Raw genomic sequence first — 11,666 nt, 5'->3', positions numbered from 1 at the left:
CACACACACACACACACACACACACACACACACACACACACACACACCTAGCCGTGTGACCTTGGGCAAGTTACTTAACCCCAATTGCCCTCCAAATAGCAAACAAACAAACAAACAAACAAACAAAAATCCAAAGTCTGCCAAGTCCTACAGGCAGTTAGACAGTTTGAGAGTTCAAGGCAACTGGAGGTAGACAGCAGCTTTTAGAGTGTGGTTCCGGTGCTTCTTCCAGAAGGAGAGACTTTTCCTCTTCTCAACTGCCATCACCCCGGCACCCTGAAAAGATGCTACTGGAGTCTATCTAGTAGGAGCCACCTCATCAAGGTGCTTGGAGAATCAGCCAGTTTGAGCCAGGGAGCAGAGAAAGATAAAGACTCTTCAGACACGTCAATGCAGAAAGGAAGCAATCCAGGCAGGAAGCAGCATTAACTGCTTTATTATTATTATTTATTATTAACATAACAAGTCTTTACTAAGACTTCTGGCAGCAGAGAAAAGAGTTAACTATGGATCCAGGAGAGAATTAGCCCTGGCAGCTGAAAGTCAAGCTGCAGACGGAAGCAGATCCAGGGAGTCTAGGATGAGAACTCCATGGAGAGGGCTAGAACAGTGCTGAAAGTGAAAGTTGCCATGGTCACACGTGTTCCCTACATGTGGGCCTCACTACTATTGCACTCTAAGTTTGTGCCCACTCTTGCCAATGATACTGCATTTGGGAGACAACATGCCCTAGATTTATGAGGGGAATGTTCTATCATTACTGTTATCACCATGATATCTTAGTAAAATGCTTTTGCTTTGAGTCAATTGTGTTTACTGGATTCTACAAAAGGTAAATTCACTGATGAGGGATCATACATTTTAGTTTTAGAAGGGGGTAATGATAATAACAGTGACAAAATAACCAGCTAGCACTTATAGAGTACTTTAAGGTCTACAAAATGCTTTCCAAATTATCTCATTTGATAATTTCCAAATTATCTTATTTGATTCTCACAACAACCCACGGAGGGAGATGCTATTATTATCCCCACTTTACAGATAAGGAAACTGAGGCAGAAAGAGGTTAAAAGACTTGATCAAGGTCAAACAGCTAGTGTCTGAGGCAAAGTTTGAATTCAGGTCTTGTTGATTCCAGATTCAGTACTCTATCCACGTAGAACCTTGCAAAATATCACCTTCCCTGGAAAGCAACTTGTAAACCTATAAGTGCCAAGCTGGAGAGGTAGCCCAGAGAGGTTGCTACACAGGATAAACTATGTGATCATAGCATGCTAAATTTCTGAAAGTGCCAGAAAAAGTGCATTTGTAATGATCAAACTGATCAAATCAGCTTGAGAAAAAATAGTCTCTCAGATAAAATGTTGAGGATAGGGTCAGATCAACAGAAAACTACCCTTCCTCAGATAAATATATTAAAACAGCCTATTTAAAGGCAGAGTACTTAGTGAATTAAAGATGGGTGCAGTGCTCTGTGTTCATTTGCATGTTACTGTTTTCAAAGTTTTTAAGGTTATAAATGAAAAATTATAAATTAATTGTGTTTAGGGACTACAGGAAAATCATATCAACATTGTAAAGAATCTTGCGTGACAGAAAGGTGAAGTTTTTGAGTTCCCCATTATAAGTTAAAAATGGGCCACTACTTATAAGGAGTCCTTGATTTGAGTCATTAGAATCCAAAAGAGTTAGGAGGGATAAGAGATGATCAGAGGAAGATAAGAGAGTAAGTTGAGGACAGGAGAGTCAGAAACTAAAGATACAGGAAGGAAGTTGCTTACAGAAGATAGAATTCTTAAAAACGGAAAGAAAATGATCAAAAACAGAAATTCAGGATCTCCTATGGTTTTGCTGTGAGCCATGCTGACTAGAAGGCATTGCTTTTCTGAGAGCTAATGGGCTAGAGAAATGCAGGATTATGCTCTAGCACCAGATTCTGCCTGACAGAAAGGAAACTTCTCAAGGGTTTGCCTGTGTTGCTTTTTACTGACCCCCTCCCTCACTGCCCCTCCTGTGGTTTGAAAGGGAAGAAAGACAAGCTTTGCCTTGAGAAGTTCATCTTTGCTGAAGGCTGACTAAAGACCTAAGAAGTTCTTCAGTTCTCCACCTTAAGGGATTACTTGTCACTGAAAGAGCATAACTCTTTCTTAGCACTTTACCAAGAGTGGCTGCAGCATAAAAGGGCTCGTTACTGCTTCAGAGCCTGGGAGCAACAGAGAAGTAGCTTTACTAAGCAGGGAGCAGATAGTGGCGAATTGGTTTTTGCCCAGCAGTTAATGCATGATGAAGACTGCTCTCTAAAGATATCAAATCTTGCCATCCAGAAGCATGTGTCATCTTAGGCACGTGGGTTTCTTTACTCGTGTGCCTTTCTGCTAGATTTCTGTAAGCATGTGGTCACTCTCTCCCATGGACAAAGTGATATCACTGGTAACTCTTTCCTCATGCAAGAGAGTGTCAATGGGACCAGAGACAGGACATGAGTAACCTATGAGGCTCTATATCAGAGGCAGCAAGAACAGAAGGCTCCTGTGAGAAAACCCCAGGATGGGCAGAAAGTCCTAGAGTAAGAACCTTTGGGAATTAGCTACACAGCAGGCAGCGACCAGCACAGTGTGGACAGTGTGGTTGCCACCCAACCCAGTGCTGTAGAATTTATACTGGGCTCTGAGATGCCTAACACTTTTTTGTTTGATGACAGAGTAGTGCTCTGAACTTCAAAAATTCAGAGATGCTGAACCCCAGAAGGTAGACCTCAATGAAAGAACCCAGGGCAAGGAGAAACAGGGCATACCATCCCACCCAAAAGTGCAGCAGGGAGCAAAGATTGGCCTTGGCAAAAAGCCCCAGTTCAGAAACTAAAGCTGGAGGGATAAATAAATTAAACATCAACCAACACCAAAAACTGCAAATCTAACTCAATAATAATTATAAGCAGAGACTTAAAGGAAAAAGTGGATTTTCTACATGAATACCTAGAAGAAATGAAGTAAAAGAGAAAAGCTCTGGAAGAGAACATTGGCAGGAGAACATGTAGTTTAGAAGAGAAATAAGCCTGACCTAACATCATATTACTTGCCTTCTCAATGGACGGAGGAGGGGCTGGAGGGAGGGGGATAATTTGGAACTCAAAATAAAAATTCTTTTAAAAAGTTAAAACAAAACCAAAAACCTGTCCAAAGGAATAGACTCCTTGTAAAGTAGAACAGGCCAAACATAAATCATTGGCTTCATGAGAGGGCAAAACACCTTAGACCAAAACATCAGAAGATTTAAAAATTAGAAAAAAGTGTGAGATATCTGTTATCAAAAACAGCTGACCTGAAAACCAAGTCAGGTAGAGGTAATTTTAAGACTCATTGGAATCCCTGAAAAACATGGTTTTTAAAAAAATCCTGAAACCTACATTTCAAAAAAATCATATATGAAAATTCTCTAGAGCCATTAGATCTAGAAAACAAAGTCAAGATAGAAAGAATCCACTGATCACTTACTGAAAGGAACCCCAAAAGAAAAAAGTTACAGGAATGTCACAGCCCAGATCCAGTGGTTCCATGTAAAAAAAATAGTGCAAATATTCAGAAAGAAACAATTCAAGTTCCAAGAAATAACAATCAGGATTACACAGGACCTGGAGGCTTCTACCAAAAGTGAGAGGAGTTCTTGGAATACAATGTTCCAAAAGGCAAAAGATACAGACTTACAATCAAGAATAATTTGCCCTGCGAAATTGAGTATTATCCTACAGGGGAGAAAATGGATCTTAAAATGGAATAAAGGACTTTCAAGTATTTCTTTTGGTTTCTTTCTCTTTTTTTCTTTTTGGAGGGGGGAGGGCAGGGCAATTGGGGTTAAGTGACTTGCCCAAAGTCACATGACTAGTAAGTGTTAAATGTCTGAGGTAGGATTTGAACTCAGGTCCTCCTGACTCCACGGCTGGTGCTCTATTCACTGTGCCACCTAGCTGCCCCCTTTCAAGTATTTCTAATGAAAACACCGAAAGTTGAGTAGGATATTTAAAATATGAATATGAGAGTCCAGAGAAACCAAGAAAGATAAATTTATTTGAGGAACTATATGATAGTATAGTGCTGACGACATTCTAAGAGGAAGAGAAGTAGCAAGTGTTCCTTCAGAACCTTAATGCCTTCAAAGGGCACTGAGGTAGATGAAGACCTGGTTCAGAGGAGTGTAGGAGCAGAGAGGAAGGGGGAGGGGAGAGGGCATCAGAGGAAGCTCACTCTTATCTGAAATAAACAAGGAAGGCTGAACACACACACACACACACACACACAGACACAGTTAGTGTAGAAATATATCAGGCTCAGCAGGAAAACTACCAGGGATAGGGAGGGGCAGGTTAAAAGGGAGGGAAACACAGAAATGCCACCTCCCTCTTTGTGCCTTAGTGGTGGCTGTCCCTGATGCCTAGAATACACTCCCTCCTCACCTCTACCTCTTAGAATCTCTCATTTCCTTAGAAATTCAGCTCATGTACCACCTCCTACATAAAACCTTGTCTGATTTCCCTGGTTGTAGATCTATAATAATAATTAGCATTTGTATAGTGCTTTAAGGTTCACAAGCAGTTTTATAAATACCTCATTTAGTCCTCATAATAACCCTGGGAGGCACGTGCTATTAGTACCCCCAATTTACAAATGAGGAAACCAAGGCAGAGGGGCAGACAGACCCTGCCCAGGGTCCCACAACTAGTAAGTGTCCGAGGCAGGATTCAAACTCAGGTCTTCCTGACTCCAAGTCTAGTTCTCTCTCCACTGTGCCATGCAGAGGCTGTATATGTCTATGTACTTTCCCCCAGTTAGCCTGAGGTGTCCTTGTGGGCAGGGGTAGTTTTGCTACTGCTTTAGTGTCCTCAGTTCTTAGCACAGTTGATCTCTTCATAAAGTCCACCCTCATGTCATCTTTGTTGACTGTGGACTTACAGTGAGCATGTGGTCCGCTACAAACTCCAGATCTTTGTCTCATGATATTGTTCATGCTACAGCTCTCTAGTCAGTATTTCTGCAGTTTATTTTTTGAATCAAAGGCTACTCTACATTCAACGTATTCTTATTCAATTTGATCTATTCTTCTAGCCTGTTGAGATCCTTTTGAATCCTGACTTAATCATCGAATGTGCTAGTTATGTCTCCGGGCTTTACATTCGTTCCAAATTTGGTAGGCATAGATGGAATTTAACCTTCATTCAGGGTTGGCTGAAGGAACTGTGAATATTTCTATAGCCTGGAAAAGGGAGCATTTATGGCGACACGGCTGTTCTCATTTATGTATCTGAAGGGCTATCACTGCTGGACAGATTGGGCTTGTTCTGCCAGGCCCTAGAGGGTAGAACCAAAAGCAGTGGGGGGATAGGGGAAACGAGAGGGGCAGTGCAAAAAGGACCAATTTAGGCTTGCCATCTTCTATCGTTATAGTGAGGTATTCACAGAGAACGTTTATCTCATAGGAAGGGAGTTTGCTTGCCCAACAGCCCCAGTGTATGTCTGCCCACCAGGGAGAGTTCAAACCACAGGTCACACCATAAGTCTGTATAGGACCTTTTGTGTGTGAGAGAGATTTCATAAGAATGCTTAATTTCATCAGAATGTAAGCTCCTTGTGTGTATGGATTATTTCATTCTTTGTATTTGTGTCTCTACACTTAGCACAGTGCCTGGCACATAGGTGCTTAATAAATACTTTATGGAATGATTACATTTCAAATGGTTGCCTCAGTGGCACTTCTAAGTCTATTTCCTTCTGAGGGCAACTACTATGAATGTTTCCTTTATCCATTATGGGCTCCTATGAGTTCTTTTTCATCTGTGACATTTTTCTGACAGGGGGAATAAAGGCTGTCCTCTACCCATATGCTTTTATTACCATAAGTAACTGTAAGGGAAATGAAGGCCCCTTTTTTACCCACAAATGTGAAAACCTAGAAATTAGTATATTTGGAGATCTACCAGAGTACACTCTAGGTGGGACACTGAGGGCATAGAGAGAAAATGGCCTGATAGGATCAGCCCCTGAGAACAAACCCAATCTGAGTGAACCCAGAGCTTTGACAGACCCTGAGCCACATGTTACAGACATACTCCAGAAACAGAGTCTCAGGGGCTTTGGTGGTAATCAAAGCCAACCCATCATCTGATACATGAATTTCTTCCACAACAGGCGGGCATCTAGTCTCTGTTTCAACACTTTTAGGGATAAGCAACTCACTACTTCGTAAAGTAACCTATAGCATTTCGGGATAGGTATAGTTGCTAGGAGTTTGTTTTTATATTGATCGTGACCTCAGACAGGATCTGACCCAGGCTGAGAATAGGAGAACAAACCCTCTCTCTCGCCCTGGATATGGCCCTTCCATTGGATCCAAACACACATTATGGCTTCCTAAGCACAGGACACTGAACTTGGCACTGTGGATACTAAGATTCCTATGCTGAAGGAGCTTAGAATCTAAGCTAAGGGGAGATAAGATAAATAACACGATGTTAAATAATAGTGAAAAGCCACAGAACCAATACGGAACAGTATGCAGAGAAAGAGAGAGGCCGGACGAAAGCAGAATGGGAGGAGTACCAGGGCTGCCAGAAATCAGAGTGAGGACAGTCTGTTTTCACTTGGGTCAGGGGTCAGGGAGTCTTGAGGGGCTCTGAAGGGGGCCTTGACACACCATGAGATCACATTTAATTTTGGAACATGCAGCCAAGTAAGGTTCCTTGCCCACGCCACCCTTCCAGGCCTTGTCCCATGAGCTAAGGTCAAGCCACATTGGCCTCAACCTGACCAAAGGGCAGGACTTGGTTCCAAACTTAAGGTTTATAAAATCCTTTACAAGCATTACCTCATTAGATCCTCACAACAGCCATGGGAGGGAGGTAGTCTGATTATCACCTCTGTTTTACAGATTAAGAAACTGAGGCCTAGGGTCACAGAGTTGGTAAATGTCTGAGGCCGGGATTTGAACTTAGGTCTCCAATACACCACCTGCTGCCTCCTTGGAAAAGGCTCAGGGCTACTGGGAAGGACAGCTTCCTCAGAGCTCTTGGCGGGGGGGGGCTCTGGCAGAAAGAATCTGGAGTTTTCTCTCACTTCCCTGGGCCCAAACTGGTGGCAGCATTCATCCTTCCTGACTGGTCCTCTCAAGGACAGCACTTTGGCTCAGCAGGTGGTTGGGCAGGGGATGGAAGCATTGCAGACACTGGGAAGGGGGCTGGAGTTAGAGGGCCTTTGTGGTTCAAGGCCTCATCTGCAAAATAAGGAGCAGTCCCCTCCAACCCTGTCATCTTCTCAGTCTGACTCTTGTTGGCTCCACCTACCAAACCTCTCTCCATACCAGTCTCTGCTCTCTACTCCCACTGCCCTAAGAAGTAGAAGCCCTCATTCAGCAGTCCTTATTAGCTGGATCACTTCAGGAAGATCCTCATTCAAGGATCTTCTTGCTTCTTCTCCTCCTGACTTCCTTCCTTCTTTCCCTCTCTTCCTTCCTTCCCCTTCTTCCTTCCTTTCTTCCCTCCTTTTCTTCCTTCCTTCCTTTCCTCCCTCCCTTCCTTTCCTCCTTCTTTTCCTTCCTTCCTTTCCTCCCTCTTTTCCTTCTTTCCTTTCCCCCTTCTTTTCCTTCCTCTTTTCCCTCCTTCCTTTCCTCCTTCTCTTCCTTCCTTCCTTTCCTCCCTCTCTTCCTTCCTTCCTTTCCTCCCTCTCTTCCTTCCTTCCTTTCCTTCCTCCCTTCCTTTCCTCCCTCTCTTCCTTCTTTCCTCCCTCCCTCCTTTCCTTCCTTCATATCATTTGCATTTTTGCCCAGCAGGGGGCATGAGGTGGCCACTCTGCCCAGGGCAGCTGGCCCTGACCAGGCTGGACACTAGGCCCTGGTCAGTAGCCCAAGGAGTCATGTGCCCCACAGGCTTGGCTGGCTGGATTTGTCTCCAGGCCATCTCCCTTCCACATCCCCCCTCCCCCGACAAGTTAAGCCACAGTCTGGTGCCCCATGGGCCTAGTGTGGTCTCTGTCTCACTCTAGAGCCCAACAGAGCCAAGTTCATTGCCCAGCTCTGCCACTGTCAGCAATGTGACCTTGGGCCCTGGGCTTCCTTAGAGTCTTTTCTGAAAGAAGGACTTAAACTTCTGAGTTGGTGCTTCCTACTCTGACCCTCCAGGTTCCTATAGGCCAGGGGTGGGGAACCTGTGACCTTTGGGGCCACATGTGGCCCTCTAGGTCCTTAAGTGTGGCTCTTTGAATCCAAAGGGCTGCACTTGAGAACCTAGAGGGCCACATGTGGCCTCAAAGTTGCAGGTTCCCCACCCCTGCTTTAGGCACTAGAAGACACATTCTAGATAGAGTAAGGAATCTTTTTCCCCCAATAAAACTGAATGGGTGTGTTCTGCTTCAAACAACAGCTGTCTCTAATCCCTCTGAGGGTAGAAATTTGGCTCTATAGGGAACCTAGTCTGGGCTCCTGACCACACCTACCTGAAGAGCCAGGCCCGGGGAATTCGGCCTGGGACCAGCTTTCTCTCTTCTCCACCCTCCCCAACACTGCAGAACAAAGCAGACCCCGAGACAACAAAAGAAGGGCTCTGGAAGCTGGACTGAGACTCCCCTCTACCACCTCCCTAGCCCCTCAGGCAAAGCACAACCAGGCCTCATGCCTGCATCTGGAAAATGGGTGTGTCCACTGAGATCCTGTGCCCTTCTGCCATAAGCCTGTGGGGCTGGGAGTGGGATGTAGGGGACAGAATCCTGCCACTCACTAGTTGCAAGACTCTGGGCAAGTCAATTTTCTTCTCAACTTGTGAGTCCTTTGAGAAAAGGGGGTGGGAGGGTGTCACAAGGGAGATGATGGGTCTGTAAAGTCCTTTCAAACCTTAAAGATCTCTAGGGATACCAGTTCTCATGACCCTCCTCCCATGGCACAGGCTACCCATTTGTCTATGACACCTTGGAACCTTCTCTTGATGCTCAAGTTCCCTGGATTTCACTTGCCTGATAATGGCTGGGGTCGGGGAAGGAGTGGGGAGAGAACACTGTGTGACTTACTCCTGCCCTCCCCACCCAGGAAGGCTCTGCCCACTCCATCCTGTGCATGGGTTGGAAGCCCACCACAAATAGCTGGCCAGCTGCCACTGCTGGGGAGTGAGAGGGAGCCTCAATCGTGCTTCTCCTCAGAGGGAGCAGATTGGGGCCTTTCTGTTTAGTCCTCAGGACTGCCCAAGCCGGGCCTGATCTGGTGGGGAGAGATCAGCCTCCGTTCAATCCCCAGATTAGAGAAGGAAGCAAGGCCAGGGTCTGGGAAGGGAACTGGGCTCCAGGAGGCCTACCTAGGCCATGAAGTTCTGACCTCCAAACGTCCTGAGGCCTGGGTCTCCCAAAGCCTGCCAGGCAACTCTTGTGGGTTTTCCTGCCGTCACCCAAAGGACTCTCATGGTGACTCCTTAAGGTCCTCCACTGTATACACACTGATACTGCACATACACACAGTGGTACTGTGTACACACACACTGATATTGTGTATACACCCTATTACTGCATACACACACTGATACTGTGTATATACATTGATACTGGATACATACTGATACTGTGTATGCACACACACTGATATCATATATACACACTGATACTGTGTATGCACACACACTGATATCATATATACACACTGATACTATATACACACACTGATATCATACATACACACTGATACTGTGTACACACACGGATAATGTATTCACACTGTACACACACTGTGGATGTGTGTGCATACAGGTGCTAACACAGGGGAGGGAAGGGGCTCACACAGTTCCAGCTCTGCCAGTCTCCCCTCCCTCTCACCTCTTCCCAGCTGCCCTGCACCTCCACCATGTTTCTATGGGCACAGACTGGGCTTTCTGACCCATCTTTGTCCTTCATCCCATCAGTTCCAAGGTGCCATCGCTTCTTCCCTGGAAATGCCTCTCCCCTCTGTCCCTTCCTCTCCACTTTTGCCACCACTGAGCCAGCTGACACCCTCGTCTCTTCTCTTGGCCTTGCAGCTTCTGTGACTAATGCCTCCTATCTAAGAGAACTCCCACAGCCTTCCCTAATTCCAGGGCCCCTGGACACTTTGATCTCTTCCTGGATGGTACCATCTTCTCCTTGAGGATGAGACCTGTATCTTATTCTGTGATTCTGTGATCTCTTTCTCCCCATCTCAGAAACATGGGGCCTGGTTACCTGGTTAAAGGTTTGGGGAATGTATAGCCTTTGCGCAGACTAGGGTCTGTGGCAGAGGGGATAGAGTGCTGGGCCTAGAATCAGAAGACCAGAGTTCAAATCTGGCCTCAGAGACTTGCTAGTATGACCCCGGGTAAACCACTTAGCCACTTTCTGCCTCAGTTTCCTTATCTGTAAAATGGGGAAAATAAAAGCACCTGCCTCCTAGGGTTGCCATGAAGATCAAATGAGATAATACTTGTAAAAAGGACTTGGCATAGTGCTGGCAGAGTTATATAGACATTAGCTATTATTATTGTTATTATTATGCAGAAAAGCCAAAAGGCCTTGTGCAAGACCTGAAGACCCATCTGTCCACCTATCCATCTATTCATCTATCCATCCATTTGTCCATCCATCTATCTACCCCCTTGTCTGTCTCTTCATTCATCCATCCATCTGTCCATCCATCTATCCATCCACTTATCTGTCCACCTGTCATTCATCCCTTCATCCATTCACCCATCTATCCATCCAAGAAACCTTCATTAAGCATAGTGCGCTAAGCCTTATGCTAGGCATTGAGGGAAATAGAGAGTTCATATAAAGCTGAATCCCTGCCCATCTGGAGCTTAGATGAAGAGATAAGGGGATGAGACACAAACACAAAGAATTGTAAGGCCTGATTCATTCATGAGAACAGTAGAAAACCAAATGCTCCCTCCATGGGATTGGAGAGTATCAGGGAGGACCAATGAGTCTGAGCTCTGCCACGTAGCACATTTTTCAGCAGGGGATTAACAGGGCAGATTTGTGAGCCTGTTAGTGGGTGTGGGAGGGCCAGGAGCAAGGACAGGGACCCTACCCAGCACCACCTGCCCACCCCAGCCCCCAAGTTAGCTCCTTTCCAAATCAAACCTCTCCTCCCCACTGGGGGATCTGAAGCAAGGATGCACTGACAAAGAATGCTACTTTGAAATACCCCTCCCTTTCCCTCCTTGCACAGCTAGCTCTGGCTCAGGCTCTGTGCCCCTGCTCCCTCCACGCCAGCACCCCATGCCTAAGCTGCAGTCAGGCCTCAATGTGGGCTCTGCTCCTGCCTGCCTCCTTTGTGAAGGCTGGACTTTTCTGTCCCCATTCTAGCAATCAGAAAAGCTGCTTGCCCTTCACCCTCTGGTGGGGCTCTGAGCTTTGTAAAGTTGGCAAGTCCTTCCCAGAAACTCGATTATTACCCCCATTTTAAAGGCGAGGAAACTGAGGCTCTGGGAGGTTAGGTCACTAGCCTGGAGCTCCCAGCCAGTGCTCCTTCCTCGAGGTCAGGCTTTCCCCCAGAACCTCTCCTGCCCCCTTCTCCATGGCTCTCCAAAGGCTCTGTCTGCCCTAGCCCATCAAGCCAGTCTCTTTGCTGTCACCAGAGCACACCTGACTTATTCATTCCCTTCCTTGTCCCTTCTGCCCGTCCGGCTCCAG

General features: G+C 45.9%; 1 protein-coding gene across 6 annotated transcripts in view; it reads right to left on the bottom strand.

Moving 5' to 3' along the window:
- Positions 1-11,666, bottom strand: part of LOC138165421 (sodium- and chloride-dependent glycine transporter 1) — a 53,645-nt gene that overhangs the window by 21,422 nt on the left and 20,557 nt on the right. The gene's annotated exons all lie outside the window — the stretch shown is intronic.

This window comes from Petaurus breviceps, unplaced genomic scaffold (genome assembly GCF_028583685.1).
Source record: "Petaurus breviceps papuanus isolate PSGF00001 unplaced genomic scaffold, PetGlider_PUasm1.0 208, whole genome shotgun sequence".
Taxonomy (NCBI): Eukaryota; Metazoa; Chordata; class Mammalia; order Diprotodontia; family Petauridae; genus Petaurus; species Petaurus breviceps.
The sequence above is the reverse complement of the archived record's forward strand: the minus strand, read 5'-3'. Positions and strand labels throughout refer to the sequence as shown.